This window comes from Oryctolagus cuniculus, chromosome 7, assembly GCF_051225735.1.
Source record: "Oryctolagus cuniculus isolate XC-2025 breed Fujian yellow rabbit chromosome 7, ASM5122573v1, whole genome shotgun sequence".
NCBI lineage: Eukaryota > Metazoa > Chordata > Mammalia > Lagomorpha > Leporidae > Oryctolagus > Oryctolagus cuniculus.
In genome coordinates, this window is record NC_142873.1 from 96,353,032 (window position 1) to 96,369,238 (window position 16,207).

A 16,207-nucleotide genomic window follows, 5' to 3' on the forward strand; every position below is an offset into this window, starting at 1 on the left:
TACCCCTTACAAGAGGTCCTTGCATTGACACTGAGGGCCGGGGCAATCATCGATCAGAGATACACTTCAGGAGACAAAGCAAATTCTCTTTTTCAGAAGAAACACACAGCATTAAGTCAAATTTCAATATTTCACACCCTCCACTATCTGCCAGACAAGAAGGAAAACCTCGAGCACAGTGTTTTATACCCACAGTCTGGATGCAATTGATTTACTTTCATTGGGATCATTCATCTATCAGGGCTAAAAACATAAATGTCAAAGCAGCCATAATATATTTGCACCAATAAAGTCATCAGTTATGCTTTCATACCACATAGAGAGAGAGGACTTTATTAACCTTCATGAGGATTAAATTTTAAAAATAACGTTAAAGGAAAATACTTGGTAGTATTCTGTGTGGCTGGTGTGTGGGTGGGTGGAGTGCGATGGAATGAAGCAAGTGAGTAATAATTGGGATCCTCAGATGACTGACGCAAGAGAAAGTGGGCTCTTAAAATGAAATGGCTCCTCTCAAATCTTAAATCTTGCATGGTCTCATACAACACTCATTGCCCTCTCATCCCAATTTGTCATCATTTCCTCTCCATTGTGCAATTCATAGATGCATGCAACTTATTAGCAAACTATTTCCCCACTTCTCCACAAGCTATTATCTAAGTAATATTATTTCCTTACAAAATGAGAGAACATTAACTAGGCTCTCCAAATTCAGTGAAGCATACAGCAGGTTAGAAACTGCTTCCAGAATAAACAGTGGCATAAGCAATATGACTTTTGGTGGCCTTAAAGGCTACTGGAGTTTGCTGGGAGGCGAGAATGCTTCTCATCTTTAATGACTCAGTTTTTCCCCCTTGCTCTTTCTCCCCTCCATCAGTGTCTCATTTCTGGAAAGTAACTTCTGATGGACTCATTCAGACTAATATAATTACACTTAAAAAGCATAATACATTTTTAAAGGCCAAGAGGTAGTCAGAGAGAGAGAGAGAAGAGAGAGAGGAGAGAGATCTCACATCCATTAGTTCACTCCCTCAAATGCCTGTAATAGCTGGGACTGAATCAGGCCAACGCCAGGAGCTGGGAACTCGGTCAGTCTCTCATGTGGGTGTCAGAGACCTAAGTCATTCAGCCATCAACACTGCTTCCGGGGTGTGCATTAGTAGGAAGCTAGAACTGGAAGAAGACTATGAACTCAGTCACTCTGATACAAGAGATTTCCAAGTAGCATCTTAACCACTGTGCGAAACACCGGCCCCATAATGCATTCTTCACAGAGGACCAAGCTTAAGCTAATGTAACAAATTTCTAGTTATGCAATTTCTGGCATCCATTTATAAGAGTGGGGACTGAGAAAGGGTTGTTCTTTGGATCGAAGGATTAAGATTTAAATATCAGGTTAAATCCCATTTCAGGAAATTTAGAGGTCTTTTAAAGGCTTTCAGCACACTGAATTTTGATTGTATCAAACACACTTTGAAATAGAATGGCTTTAGTAGATTAGAGGCAGGTGGCTATCATTTCTTAGCAAACAGAAAAATAAAAGAGAGCTTTAGAAGAGCACCATAAGTGCTACCGTGCTGGCTGCTGCTCCATCTGTGTTTCCAATCCACAAATATGGAAGCAGCCAACTGCCTAGGTATTTCCCTGGCCTGCACGACCAGGCTGACATCTACACAGTATAAGATAAACCATGCTGGCCCTCCTGAGTTTTCTGCTGTCATCAGATGCCCACAATATCAACTAAATATCAGGGGAATCCAACTCCAGACAAGATCTCTGTATGTCTAAGGGATTCACCATCCTGCCAGAGTCACTTGACGGGTAAACTGCATCTTACTACAAGACAAAAGCTACCTTGCCATGCAGCACTTTTTATTAGGTTGATTTACATATTTCTATCCACTTACACCCTTCGCCCCCTTGGAGATTTACTGAGAAGCTTATAACTACCAAAATCAATCTCTAGCACCAGAAACCTTTTGTTTCATAAAACTCAGAGGTATTTCTTATAATCTGTATTGAACCAAGAATCAATGTACTATTATTTAATATAGGAGACTGAGATACTGTAACCAGGAGACAAGCAACTTGGTGTCCAGACTCCAAAAACCATTCACCTGCAAGAAGGCTATGGTGGTTCCAATGATATGGCTCACCAACTTAACTATATCAAGGAAAGGATATATCTTCCACTCTTTTGCCTATTTATACAACAAATATTTAATAAGCATTTACTTTGAACCTGTATCTTCTGGTTAGAAATGCATAGATAAATGGATGCATTTCTCATCCTCAAACTTAGTGTGGAGGGGTGAGCATTGTGGTGTAGTGGGTTAAGCACTGCTTGCAACACCCACATTCCATATTGGAGTACATGTTCCAGTCCTGGTTGATCTGCTTCCAACCCAGCTTCCTGTTAATGCCTCTTAGGGGGCAGCAAACATTGCTTCAAGTACTTGGGTACCTGACACCCTTGTGAAAGATCTAGATGGAGTTCCTGAATCTGGCTTCAGTCTGGTCCAATCCTGACTGCTGCAACCATCTGGGAAGTAAATGAAGTAGTGAATGGAAGCCTTCTCTCTTTGTCTCTACCTCTCTCTCACTATTGCTCTGCCTTTCAAATAAATAAATATATATCTAATTTAAGAACTACTGCTAAAAGTAATGGTAAAGCTAGAGAGCATTTAGCAAGTAAAGCTTGCATGATAAAATTTTTAGGAAAAAATTCACCCATCAATAAGAAGAGACTGGAAGGATGAATTAGCAGAGACAAGAAGACAGAAAGTTGTCGGAATAGTCTAGAAAAGACTATTTTACATGTTCTTAAAAACTGGAAAATAATAATATTGTCACAGTTTTCCAGGAAAGACCATTACCCAGGTTCATAACTGTAGTGAACAACTGCAAGATAATTGGATTTATGGATTTATATAAGCTCTGGCCTAGACTGGATACTTCCAAAAGGAGGATAAAAATGTATAATTTTTAAAACTCAAAATAAGAATTTTCAGGGCAGGTGTGTAGTGAAGTGTGTAAAACCACCATCTGGGACATCTGCATCCCACATCAGAATGTTGGTTCAAGTCCTGGTTTCTCTACTTCTGCTCTAGCTCCCTGATGATACACGTGGGAAAACAGTGGATGATGGATTAAGTGCTTGGTTCCTGCTCCCCATGCAAGAGACCTAGAAAAACCTCCTAACTCCTGGCTTCAGCCTGGATTAGCCCAGGCTGTTGAGGGCATTTGGGGAGTGAACCAACAGATGGAGGATCTCTCTATCTCCCCCTCCTTCTGTCACTCTGCCTCTCAAATAAACAAATAACCCCCCTTTTAAAAATCCTTTCTATGTTTTTTTTTTAAAATAGAGTTTTCACTAAAGCCCCAAATAGGGGGTAAAACCCAAATATACACACATGAGATGCAAAGAAAATTTCAGAATTCTTCTTCAAGAGAACGGCCACCTGGCCACAAAGAAATCAGTCCCCCATCTCCATCACCAACACTATAGAATCAGAAACAAGTTCATTCTTTCAGCAGAACCAAAGCTCACGCCAAGAGCTGGGTAATAAAGTTTTACAGAGACTGTGAAATTGCAATGATATTTCTTGAGTCAAAGTATTTTTATCTTAAAAACTCCTATGCCAATAATCTCAACACTTATGTTAAGTAAGGACGCTGTATTTCATTCATTATAGAGAACAAACAGAAACAAAGCCAATCTTCCCAAAGTTAATGTTCAAGAATGACAGTGAATGTATATTAGACTTTTTTCCTCTTTCCTTTTGAGTTGCTGAACACATGAAATGAATGGAAGATGGAAGGCAGGCAAAAACAGTTATAGAGGTGGTTATTCACCATTTAAGAGACTATGAGTTGGACCATGTAAGATAACCTGAATGACATATTCCTGGGTAGCACTGGAGAAAGGAAGGTCTGAAGCCCAGGAGGGCTTCAGAAGCCCAGGAGGAGGCCAGGACTGAGTGACAGCCATGGTCGGTTTCTGCAATATCTTATGGTATCTATTTTTTTTATTAGATTTTATTTATTTATTTGAGAGGCAGAGTTACAGAAAGAGAAAGGGAGAGACAGAGAAAGGTCTACTATCCACTGGTTCACTCCCCAAATGGATGCAGTGGCCGAAGCCAAGTTCCAGAAGCCAGGAGCTTCTTCAGATCTCCCATGTGGATGCAGGAGCCCAAGCACTTGGGTCATCCTCCATTGCTTTCCCAGGCCATTAGCAGGGAGCTGTATTGGAAGAGGAGCAGCTGGATATGAACTGGTGTCCATATGGGATGCTGGCACTGCATGCAGAGGCTTAGCCCACTACCCACAGCACTGGCCCCCTAAGGTGTCTATTTTCAAATGGACAACATCACCACAACAAAATCCACATCATGGTGGAATATGTCAACAATGACTTCTTTAAAATTCTTTAATAACTGATCCCAGGGCATGTGATTGGAGCTAGAATCCAGACCCTTTGATCTTCCTAAATCCAGAGCTCTTTGCTCCATGAAGCATGATTTAAGGGTCCAATTCAACTTTAAAGTTTCAAGGTTTCTTGGGAAAGTATAATCAAATTAGGCTATATGACTATGATCCACATGCCTCTTTTTTTTCCTTCCATTGAGGGTTCCAGAATTAAACTGTTTCCTTATACTTACTCATTCATCTCATGCATATCACTTCTAACTTCGCACTAGGACAGTCCTAAAACCTTTAATTTAAAAGGGTTTTCTGTCTTAACCAGGAGGAGTCCTACTCCTTGTTGTACCAGTCTGCATCAATTGTTCCCAAGCCAACCTGGCAATTAGGTGAGAATAAACTGCTCACCAGGCATGTGTCTTCACTAAGGACATGGGCCCACCCATGTGACAAGTTCTGTCTTTGGAAATATCATCACAGATTATGCATCTGTCACAGGTGGGAGGGTTTTGAAACTACGAAATGTCACAATCAGGAACAATTTAAAATTCCAGTTCTTGTTCTTGTAAATATCTCTGCAAAGAAGCTCCCAATAACACCATGGCTTGCTCCCAGCTCCAGACAGCTACCTGAGCTAGACTGGTTTGTTCCAGTCCCTACTTGACCTCAATGGGCTCAGCAGTTAACCAACCTCTCCAGGATCTGGTAAACCCCAGGGGGAAGTCACTGTCCCCCACATCAGAGTTCGATTAACTATTGTATCCTCTCTCAGCACCTTCCCCTAAATTATAAAGACCTGACTACTTGCTTGAATCTGTCACATCTGTGAATAGCTTGCATATGCTGACCCTCAAGTATTAGCTAAATGGAATGAATGACTCAAAAATGTATTCGGGCATGAGAGACCTTTAAAATGAGCCAGATTTCTAAACTACTTTTAGTCTGTACATGTTGCTTGTTTTTCAAAGAACTACAGAAAACAATAAGGACTTACTTATATAAAACACATGTCTTCAAAACTATTTTTACCAATGTTCCCCTCAAAATACAAAATTGGGGTACAGTGCTATTTAAGAAGTTTTCTGAAGTCAGATTCTTTAGTTGCAGGGCAAAAACAGAAAATTTTACCCTGTCTTTACACTTCTGATGAAATTTACCAGAGTATTGAGTAGTATTCTGTGAAACATGAATCAAAAACCTGCAAAAATATTTAGCAAAAAATGGGAACAAAAATAAAAATAACTTCTACTTTAGCAATTTGGTATTGTATATTTTCAAGCAAAAAAAATAAGCATATACAAATAAGAACAAGAACAAGAAGCCGCCTCTTCACTCACTGACAAGTGCCTTCTTTATAACAACCATCCCGATTTAAAGGAATTTCTCACGGCTAGGAGAGGACAACAATTTGGGAACCCACAGCAAGGTTCAGAACCACTCTCCTGGTCTCTGGCCTCTCAAAATCCAGTTCTCCAATTCCGACTTGAATTATAACCGAGTTAGAGGAGTCCAAGTTTATGTACTAGCACGGGTCATTTTCTGCCATGGAATTTGATTCAGTTACAGATGGAAAATGGTACATTCTCAAATAATGCCACTTCACACATTACACGAAGCATTCACCAGATCTAATCCCACAGCTGCCTCCTGCCACTTACCAACAGGCACTTGGCAACAGACAGTCACACTTCAAGGCCCCTTGTTGACAGGAAAGCCCCACACAGGGGTTCTGCAGTGAGCTTATTCCTGGGCACAGGGGACAGCTGGGCTGGAGGAGCCACCTGGCCCCCAGCACCTGTTTGGCAGCAGAGACAGCCTAGCAGAAAGCATCAGCACAGGTTTCACACCCAGAAGCCCAGGGGTTTGCATGTGGGCCTGCTCTGCCTTCAGCGCAAAAATCATACAAGCCTGCAAAGCATCTCCTGGGTCTTCATTACTTCAGGCTTCATGCAGTTTTCTGTGATAGTGAAAAGAATAAAGATCCAGCCTTAAGTGAGGAACTAGGACATAGTCAGGGAAGAAGAAAGGATGCAGATTATTCCACCTTACAGCTTTCAGCTGCAGCAGATCTGAATCAGCCATATACCTGTGAGCACATGCTTTGTGTCAGGAGCCTAACTGCAAATGTGAAATATTTCATCTCATTGAATATCCCAAGCAACTTCCATGGCAAGATAATGTCTCCACTTCATAGTGGAGGGAGCAAATCTCAGAATGTTCAAAGCACAAAGCTCATCCCAGTTCTTTTACTTATTGACTAATATTTCAAAGCATAAATTCTTTAGCCAAAAATAAAAATAACAATATCATCTATATCATAGGATTGCAGTGAGAGTGAAATGCAAAACGCATGCAACTCACTTAGTGCCCTATATGGAAAGAGACTAACAATTGTATGTAGTAGATGTAATTGTTGTCTGGGGACAGCACTGTAGTGTAGTAGGCTAAGCTTCTGCCTGTGACACTAGCATCCCATATGGGCACCAGTTCGTGTCCCAGCTGCTCATTTTCTAATCCAGCTCTCTGCTTATGGCCTGGGAAAGCAGTGGAAGATGTCCCAAGTGCTTGGGCCCCTGCAACTGCGTGGGACACCTGGAAGAAGATCCTGGCTCCTGGCTTCGGATCAGCTCTGCTCCAGCTGTTGCAGCCATTTGGAGAGTGAACCAGCAGATGGAAGACCTTTCTGTCTCCCTCTCTCTGTCTGTAACTCTACCTCTCAAAATAATAAGTAAAATCCTTATTAAGAAGGAGGGGAGGTGCTTGAAAGCTTTTTTTTTTTTTTTTAAGAATTGTTGTCTACACAAAAAAATGGTAACAGTAGTAATAATAAAAAAATACAATAATATTATGAAGTGGCAGAACTTGGATTCAAACTCAGGTCCATCAAGTTCTCAAGCCTTTGCTTTTGATTCATATATCTGCCATAAACTACTTAGCTAATAAGAATCAAGCTGTAGGAATGCGTGAACCCAGGAGGGGAAAGAAAGAAAAAGAGGGAAGGATGGGGAGGGGGAAGCAGAGGAAGAAAAAGTAGATAAATGTTTCATAAAAACCAATATCTATGACTGAACATATGTGAATACAGATATATAGTTTTTCCACAAACAGTAGTGACTAACTCTTCTGTATCTAAAAATGGTAATTCTGGGCAGGTGTCTGGCCAAGCACTTAAGATGCCTGCAACCCACATTAGACAGCCTGGGTTCAATACCCATTTCCTAACTCCAGTTTCTTGCTAATGCAGGCCCCAGGAGGCAGCAGTGATGGTTTAAGTAATTGGGTTTCTGCCAACCTCCTGGAAGACCTTGACTGAGCCCCCATGGGGCTCCTGGCTTCAACCACTGTGGGCTTTGGGGGACTGAACCAGCAGATGGGAGTACACACAGTCTCTCTGATTCTTTCTCTGTCGCTCTCACAAACAAATAACAAAAATAAATAAATAAAAATGGCAATATGCACATATTGCATTGGTTCTTTAGCGAGAATATTTTATAAACAGTACTGATTCCTCACCAGTACCCAAGTATCTCCAGCCCTAAGCATACAACCTGACATGCAAAAGGCACTCAATAAAAATTTGTTTACAAGCGTCCTCTCAAAGTAAATTTTGGTTAGGACACAAGTACAGCTATGAAAGCCTCCAAGGGCTCTGCACAGGAAGCTGCTTCCTTTTGGAAAGACTAAGTGCTGCTCTAAGGAAGGGGGCCCTCCTAGCCAGGACAAAAAGCAGAATCATACCCACCCCCCACATGAGAAGGTCTCTGCATTTTCATGTCTGCAAAGTGAGGCATTCCAGTTACAAAGAAGCTGAGAGGTGGTCACCCTCCTTAGGGCAAGAGGAGGCATTATCTGTGCTAAATTCCTGAAGTTCCACTAGCTGTAGGAATACAGATTTTGCTGGATATTGGACAATAATTTATACATCTCAACACGCTAGAGATAAAATATTTGATTCACAAAGCTTTCAACCTCCTTCTCGACTACGATTAGAAGAAAAATCTACTTTTAAAAATGAAAAGGATTTAGAATCACAATTTAATTTCCTCTTCTCCTTGAGAAAAACACACAAGAACACAGGACAAAGTAAACGAGGATTTCTCAAAATTTTCTGTCAATAAAGAAATGTTATTAAAAAAAAAAGCAGAGAGATGTAAAGTCTTTTCCACAGGGAGTTTAAGGGTACTATTTGATTTCAGGACTTATATCTTGAAAGACCTTTGAATTGATGGATTTAATCATGTATGAAATTAAAATGAGGTGTTATCTTAAAAGGCTAAATTTATTTTAGTACAATTCAAGGATTTTAATATATGCCCAAGGCTGACTGTTTATCAGAGTTGGCATTTTTAAAATAACAAAGGATGATGCTAATATTTTTTTCCTAACAAGATTTGTAATTTATGTAGCAGAAACAACTTAATGTGCCAGTGATGTGTCCTCCTGCAACCGTAATTGATGACAAAGCACTAATTTTTTACACATCAAAGAAATTAAACCTAGCTTTCCTGTGCATTATTGACCTTTACTGTACATGAAGTGGCTCCAAAGAAACAAATTACACTGCAGTAAAGTTGTGGATTTCCTTTTCACATTGGATTTTATTCATTGGTTGCTTGAAAACTGCCCACCAGGGAAGAAAGTTTTCCCTTTAGAAGATGCTGGTCCAGTTTGATGTGGGGAGTGAAAAGAAGAAATAAAAAAAAAAAAAAAAAAAAGCTTGAAAAGTGATCAATCTAGCTACCCATTTCTCTCTCTTTTTTTTTTTTTTGAACATATGTAAGGCCTCCTTTGTTATCATACTTGTTACAATTTCTATGAGCCGAATTTTTAGCTTAACAGTATTAGATTAATGTTATTTAATACACTGAAAACCAAGTGATTTGTATATTAAACAAAACACATGCAATAACAAACATTTATAAGAATTCCTCAGAAAACAGAAAACAGAATGATAGACTACTTTCCATTTAGGGTTTAAAAAAGTGGTGCAAACAACATCAAAGCAAAGCAAAAGTTCACTGGGGTTTTTCTCTTGTGATTGTCCAAGATCACATTACAGAAGTGATTTATCTCTAAACAGGCAACTCACATGGTCTCCTTCACCGGAAGCTTGTCCAGGCCAGAACAGGGAATCCCAGCTACAACTGGTGAGAGTTCATAGAACTAGAAGATCCTGGAGATGCATTCAGCAGCCAGTGTTTCTGGAGCACCTCTGAAAGCCCACACCATCCTGGCACCAGGGACACAGCAGTGAACACATCAGAGAAAAGTCCCTGCCCTGGTGGGGCTGACCCTCCACTGTTCTCTTAGAATAATGCTTTTGTTTTCTTCACCCTTTCCTTGAAAATTGCCAATCCCCTCCTGGTCATGACACTTTCTGAGCACACTCCACGCTGCTTCAGGTAGGCAATCCAGCTTGCATTTTTCCATGCTGGTAACACTTACAGACTCAGTAAATATGAAAGGAACAGAAGTAGGCAGAACCAGATTAACCAAACTCAAACTTGGCTTCACCTTAGGATCCTGGGTGGGGATGGGGGAGTTAAAATGCCTGGCCCCTCACAAAGCTACATCTCACACCAAATGAATAATGTCTTCCAAGGATCTAGTCATCAGCAGTTTTAACTTCCCAAGATTCCCAATGTGCAACTCTGGATCCCTTATTCCCACTGCTCAAACTCATTTTCTGGCAGCCACATCACATAGTGACCGATACTATATTTTAAGTCCTCAAAATTATATACACTGCAATCAAGCAAATATCCTCTGTCCATTACTGCCACAACTTTGAGTCAAATATAAATCATCGTATTCCTCCTTACAACACTTTAAAATATTACATTTGGGCCACCTTTTTAGTTTACTAAGTTTCCCCTGAATTCTGATGCTTACTCTAGTTGGGCCACCCACAAATTCAATTAGCATATCCTTATTGAAGTCAGAGATAGAAGCTTGGATAGGTCTGATTATAAACCACTCCATAAATCCTGCTAGAGACCTCCTTCTGGGATGTTCATTCCACACTTTCAGTACAACAGTATTATGGGGTAGATTTTGTGTCCACTTGAAGGTTAGCAAATTGATTCAGAAGAGTGAAATGGCTGCCTGAGATCACACAAGTTATATAAAAGCCAAGAATGAGAGGAACTCCCGTCTCATCTCTTTCCGCTTTCTCCCCTCCCCTCCCCTCCCCCCCCCCTCCTCTTCTCTTCTTGAAATACCAAGCCAAAAGGGCATCTTCCATCTGCTGGTTCACTCTCCAGATACCTGTGATTGCTGGACCTGGGCTAGGCTAAAGCCAGGAACTCAATCAGGATCTCCCACATGCATGTCAGGAACCCAAGTACTTCGGCTATCATCTGCTTCTTTCCAGGATGTGCAATAGCAGGAAACTGGATTGGAAGCAGATGGCCTGAAATGTGAACCAGACATGCCAATCTGGGATGTGGGTATAGCAAGCAGCAACTTGTCATTTGTACCACACCCCATCCCTGTAGCCTTATTTTGTTTCTGAGTCTCATGTTGTCTCCCTTAGCTGCTGTTCGTGGTCAGTTAACCAATTAGCAACTCACCCAACATCTCTATTTCCCAGCAACCATCTCTTCAAGAATGGCATGAGAAGTTCACCCTTTTAATTTGAAAAAACTTGAGACAAACTATATCAATCAGCTTCATTTCTATGATAGTTATTCAAAAGATATCCATTGAACACCTATTATATGCAAGCACTTCGATATTAGGAACTCAGCAACAAAGAAACAGATGAAAAATCCCTTCTTTCAGCGAAGCTCAGATTGCTATGCCAGTCACAGAAGGAAATGAAGTGAATTTGTCATAACTTAATTTTAGTGAATGCTTGGTGGCTTCCAATTATCACAACTTCCTTTTAGGAGTACTCAGAAATATAATTTTTGTGATTTGTTCCAGAACCTTTTCCAGAATTTATATTGCAACAATCTTGAAAATGTCTCATGTGCTTTAAGTAAACAGCATAATATTTTCAAGTATATGAAAAATTTTGGAAATTTGGTTGAATCATGAAAAGATCCAAATTCAAAAGTAGCTCTCTAGAATAGTGCTGCCTACTAGTATTTCAGAAGCAAAAAAAAAAAAAAAAAAAAGCTTGCTATCTATGCTGTCCAATATGGCACTCACTAGCCACATGTGGCTATCACACACTTGAATTGTGGCAAGTATAACTGAGGAAATAAATTTTTAATGTTACTTAATTTTAATTTAAATAGTCACATTGACTACTGGCTACAATATTGGGCTGCGTAACTCTAGAGAAATCTAGGCTGTAAACTGACAAACTCTCAAAGTGGAAGCAAAAGACAAAAAAAAAAAACCTATAAATTTACTCCTTATGACCTTTGGTCATCTTTCTTCCTTAGGTTTCTTTCAAATATTTTTAATTCTTTTCCCCGAAAGCATATTGAGAGGCAGATGGGCCATTAATACAGTCAGAAAAAGTAAGCATTTACTTACAACCTAAACTAAATTCAGGAAGAGTCACACATGGAGTTCATGCATTTTGTCTCTGCACACACATCCATTTCCTCAGATTTTCACAATCCTAGAGCATATGTCAGAACTGGAGTCTGCCTTCCCTTAATCAGATGGTGGTGGCCACCAGAGATAGATGACTTCATCTGCTGGATTATGCAAGGGAAAGCAAGCTCCTGGACGGATTTCAGAGGTAGAACAGACACCTGGCACTATTCAGCTCTCAAAAAGATTGTGTGTTCATTGTTTCAAAAAGTGTGTGTGTGTGTGTGTGTGTGTGTGTGTGTGTAAGAGAGAGAGATGGAGAGAGAAAGACAAATACACAACTGGCCTATAAGGAGCAAGATGGATATGTTTTTGATAGGACAGGCAGAGGTACATTTTGTTGCAGCATTCATTGCTTTCAGGTCAAGTATTTTGCAACATAGTAATACTAAGAAACTAGACAATGGGGACATTTTTTATAATTAACTAGCAACCCAAATCAAATTTCAATAGCTTAAAACACAACAAAGATTTGTCTCTTTCTCAAATCACATCAGGTCCTATGTAGTTAATGGGTGCCTCTATTCCATGCAGTGTTCCAGGGATCCAGGTTGCTTTTGTCTAATAGCTCCACCAACCTCCAGGTTTTCCACTGCTTGCTCTGTATCCAGTTGGCAGTTAAGGAAAGGGAAAATCTGAAGGAGATACAGGAGGATTTTTAGTTTTAAGTACCAGTTATCATTCCTACCAAACTCTACTGGTCAGAGTCCAATCCCAAAGCCCTATCTAACAACACATGATCACAAGTTGAGCATTCCTAGCTGTGTACCCAGGGAGGAAAAGAAGCACAAGATATGGTCTTTGCCACTGTCACTAATTTGGGTTATTGGGAAAACAGGCAAACCTGAATTAATGAAGTCATTTATTTACTTATTCAATTATTCATTTCAAACATATGAAGCCAATTAATTATCTCCCAAATGTTGCCAGCACAAAATCAGACTTGACTACATGTGACTCAGCTATTTTCTTTCTCCCTTTCTTAGACCTGCCACTGGAACTCACAGTACTATCCATCCCAGTGAGTAGCTAACAAAATAGTTCAAACAGAAAATTCATGACCAGAAAGTATCCCTTATTTCACTAGACCGATGAGCTTCTTTATAAAAACCCCGAAACACTCCATGATTAATCCCCAAAGAATCTGCATTTTTTAATCAAGCACCTGCTTTCAAAGTGGCCTGAAAAGCCCTCTTTCTCATGGAAAAAATCCAATCATTGAGTTGTTTCTTCAATATTGCATGATGGAAGTGAAAATAGTCCTGCTGCTCCCTAAATATTTAGGGATTTGGGGATGATACTCAAATCCTCCTCCATGTTACTCTCACTATCAAAATCACCCATTAATTTTATGTACAAGTTGGGTAGTTTTTCCTGAAAAATTAAAACTTCAAACTCCTCTGCATGGTCTAATACCCGAGAATCTAAACTACAAGCCATCAGGAAGTATTTTTCAAATGATCAAAAAAAGAGAAGCTGCCAAAAAAGGCTCTTGATTAAAAATCAACATGATTACTGCAAGCACAGGCTTGGGGCCTGGGCCTGTGGAGCCCTTTGAGAATGCTGCTTATGGGACAAGCACGGTCCAGAAAACACCAATTTAATTTTAACAAAATGAGATTGTCTGGAAGCATTTCACTGCACTTAACATAGGGGAACAGTTTCCAAAAATGAGGCTTAGATTTCTGGATATAACAATTAGGAAGCTGTCTAAGGAGCAAGATCCAAAGTATAATTATTGCTAAATGGAGAGTTTTTCCAAGGGTGAAAATGAAGTCTTTAACAATGCTGCATGAGCCCAAATGGACAGAAAAGGCACAACTGAAATGCTATTGTTTTAATATCTAGCAGATATCTTTAAATGAGAAAGTTGAGCAAGGGAAGATTGTTATGGTCTGAATTATGGACCCCCAAAATTCATACTATTGAAGCACTAATCCATAATAATAATCATAACTGCATTTGACGGTGGGACCTTTAAAGAGCTAACAAGATTACAGTGTGGGGTCCTGATCCAATAGGACCAGCAGCCTTCTAAGTGAGGCCTTGGTGGGTTACAGAGAGAAACAAGAGTGAATACAGAGAGGCTCACACTACATTAGTGCAGGCATCCAGAGAAGCAGCAAACTGTTCAGTACAGCATGATCCAAGTCACAGACCTCAGAACAAAAGGCAGCATCAGGAAACATCTACCAAACGGAAACGGACTCTCATCCCAATACACTAGTTGGAGGAAGGCTACTTGTAGGTCATCTGAGGGGAAAAAAAAAAACAAAAAACAAAAAACACAAAACCACAAAAACTAAGGTACATGCAGATCTCAAATATAATGACAGTGTGGCACAGAAGAAAGTCATGTCCCTATGTTGTTGGTTTCTGGGAAAATGCAGTCCTATTTGCAACTGGGCTTACCCTGGGCACTGACTGTCCAACCCAAGCTGAAAAATGGATGCTGGCTGGTCAGAGCTCCCTGGGATGAAGCTGTCCTAATAGAGCTGTTTGAATGTAACTTGAGGGGCAGCAATTCCAGCTCAAAGCCAAGAGCCAAAATAATCCCCAAGATAATTCTCCAGGGAGAGTGGGACTCAGACCCAGCAGCAAGGGTGACCCGGGGCTACACAGGTGGAAATGGGATGTGTAGCTCTGACTACAAGTCCTCTACGAGGTAAAGAATAAGTGATGGGGCCTAATAAATCATCTTGAGCGTAGAATTCTGGCAAATGCCACGTGATTTTTTTTTTTCACCACTTTCAAGCAAATTTTTTTTTTTTTTTGATCTCTAATGACTTCATCTTGGGAAACATCAAGATATAAACACCAGAGCTTGTGAGCCTTAGGAGCCCCTGTGCTATGAGACAGAAACGAGCCCATGCTTTTGTCACTGTGCAAGCCTTAAAAAGCTTCAAGAAGTGCTCCAAGGGCCAGGGACTGGTGGTGGAGGCAGTCATTGCAACAGGCACAGCATCTCGAATCTACTCTCAAAGCAATGCAGCTGAGCAATTTACCAAGCAAACGTTAGAATAACAGGCTGAAACTATCTAACATATCTTTGGGAAGAGCAGCTTAAAAAAAAATAAAAGACTTGAGAAAACTCCAGCAAGTAAGCAAAATGTGGCACTAAACCCCAAAGCTTTGGGATGAGAACTACAAAAGATATATTTATATCTAAAGACAAAGCATGGAAGGCTTCTGGAGACCAAAGGAAATCAAAACTGGGACCAGCAGAACTAAGGAAAACAAAAGAGACAGAGAGAAAGAGGGTGTGAGCAAGCTGGTAAAATCCTTATCGGCAGTACAGAGAAATGGGAAGAGAGAATACCTACAGAATTCAGGGAACTCCAAAGAAGAGCCTGTATAATGCGAGAACTACTCATGAGATATACTGCCCCAGATAAGGACACAGGCAGATGTCTGAAGAAAATAAACCAGCAATTCCCTCAGAAAGGCCATCACCATCACAGACAGACAGACCTGTTCTGTACAACAGGGGTGCTCAGATCCCAGCCCAGCCCAGTGCCAGAGGCAGGAGACAGGTCCAGCAGGTTGCACAACCTCCCAGACCCATACGTGATGCATCGCAGCCTTCTGAAGTGTGACCCAGTGGCCTGACCCTGAAATACTCCCTTAGAAATTTTGACTAAAATGCCCTTGGATTTCCCTGGTGCAGCATTCCATGCTAAAGGTGAAACTACAGAAGCAAAAGGCACCTGGTTTTTGAGGCTCCGTTTGAAGCTTCTGATGGGTTGTATGTAACCTATTAGACTGATCTTTTCACAGACTCTAATCTCCCAAGTAAATTTTTATGCACATGAGCTTTTGCAGCTTAAGTGGGAGTGACCAAATTTGGTGTGACACATTCTCATTTGCAAAGTATTTTCATGGAGAGTTGCTGTCTTTGTGATGGTCAGGGTAGCCTGTGAGTTGTGGCACCTTCCCAATGGCCACCTGTATGTCTTGGGCCTAGGGATATTCCCATGGGTGGTAGGCAGGCAGCCCCGGGGAGCACAGACCAAAGAAAAGCTCTGGCAGGCCCTGAGACAGACTAAGGGCTGGGGGTCCTGGGGTTCTGGCTAAGTGGCATAAAAAGGTTGTACAGGTTCTAGGTGAGCTACCTTCTCGGGTCTGAGAAGCAAGGTCACTTGTAAGTAGAAGCAGCTGGAAGAGGGCTAATGCAGGTCCCCCTGAAGCACAGTGGTGAGGCGCAGGGCCTGGGCCTGAGCATGGAGCAGTT

The 16,207-nt window shown here is 40.8% G+C and overlaps 1 protein-coding gene across 11 annotated transcripts in view; it reads right to left on the bottom strand.

Annotated features, from left to right (window-relative positions):
• The window catches only part of ST6GALNAC3 (ST6 N-acetylgalactosaminide alpha-2,6-sialyltransferase 3), a 611,484-nt gene that overhangs the window by 459,331 nt on the left and 135,946 nt on the right, over positions 1–16,207 (bottom strand). Inside the window, exon 1 of one of the 11 annotated variants that reach the window (XM_089337186.1) lies at positions 6,084–6,189. The exons of the other annotated variants lie outside the window; for them this stretch is intronic. The gene's annotated coding sequence lies outside the window, so the exon portion shown is untranslated. Of the gene's footprint in view, positions 1–6,083; positions 6,190–16,207 lie in introns of those variants that run through there. 11 annotated transcript variants of the gene reach the window in all.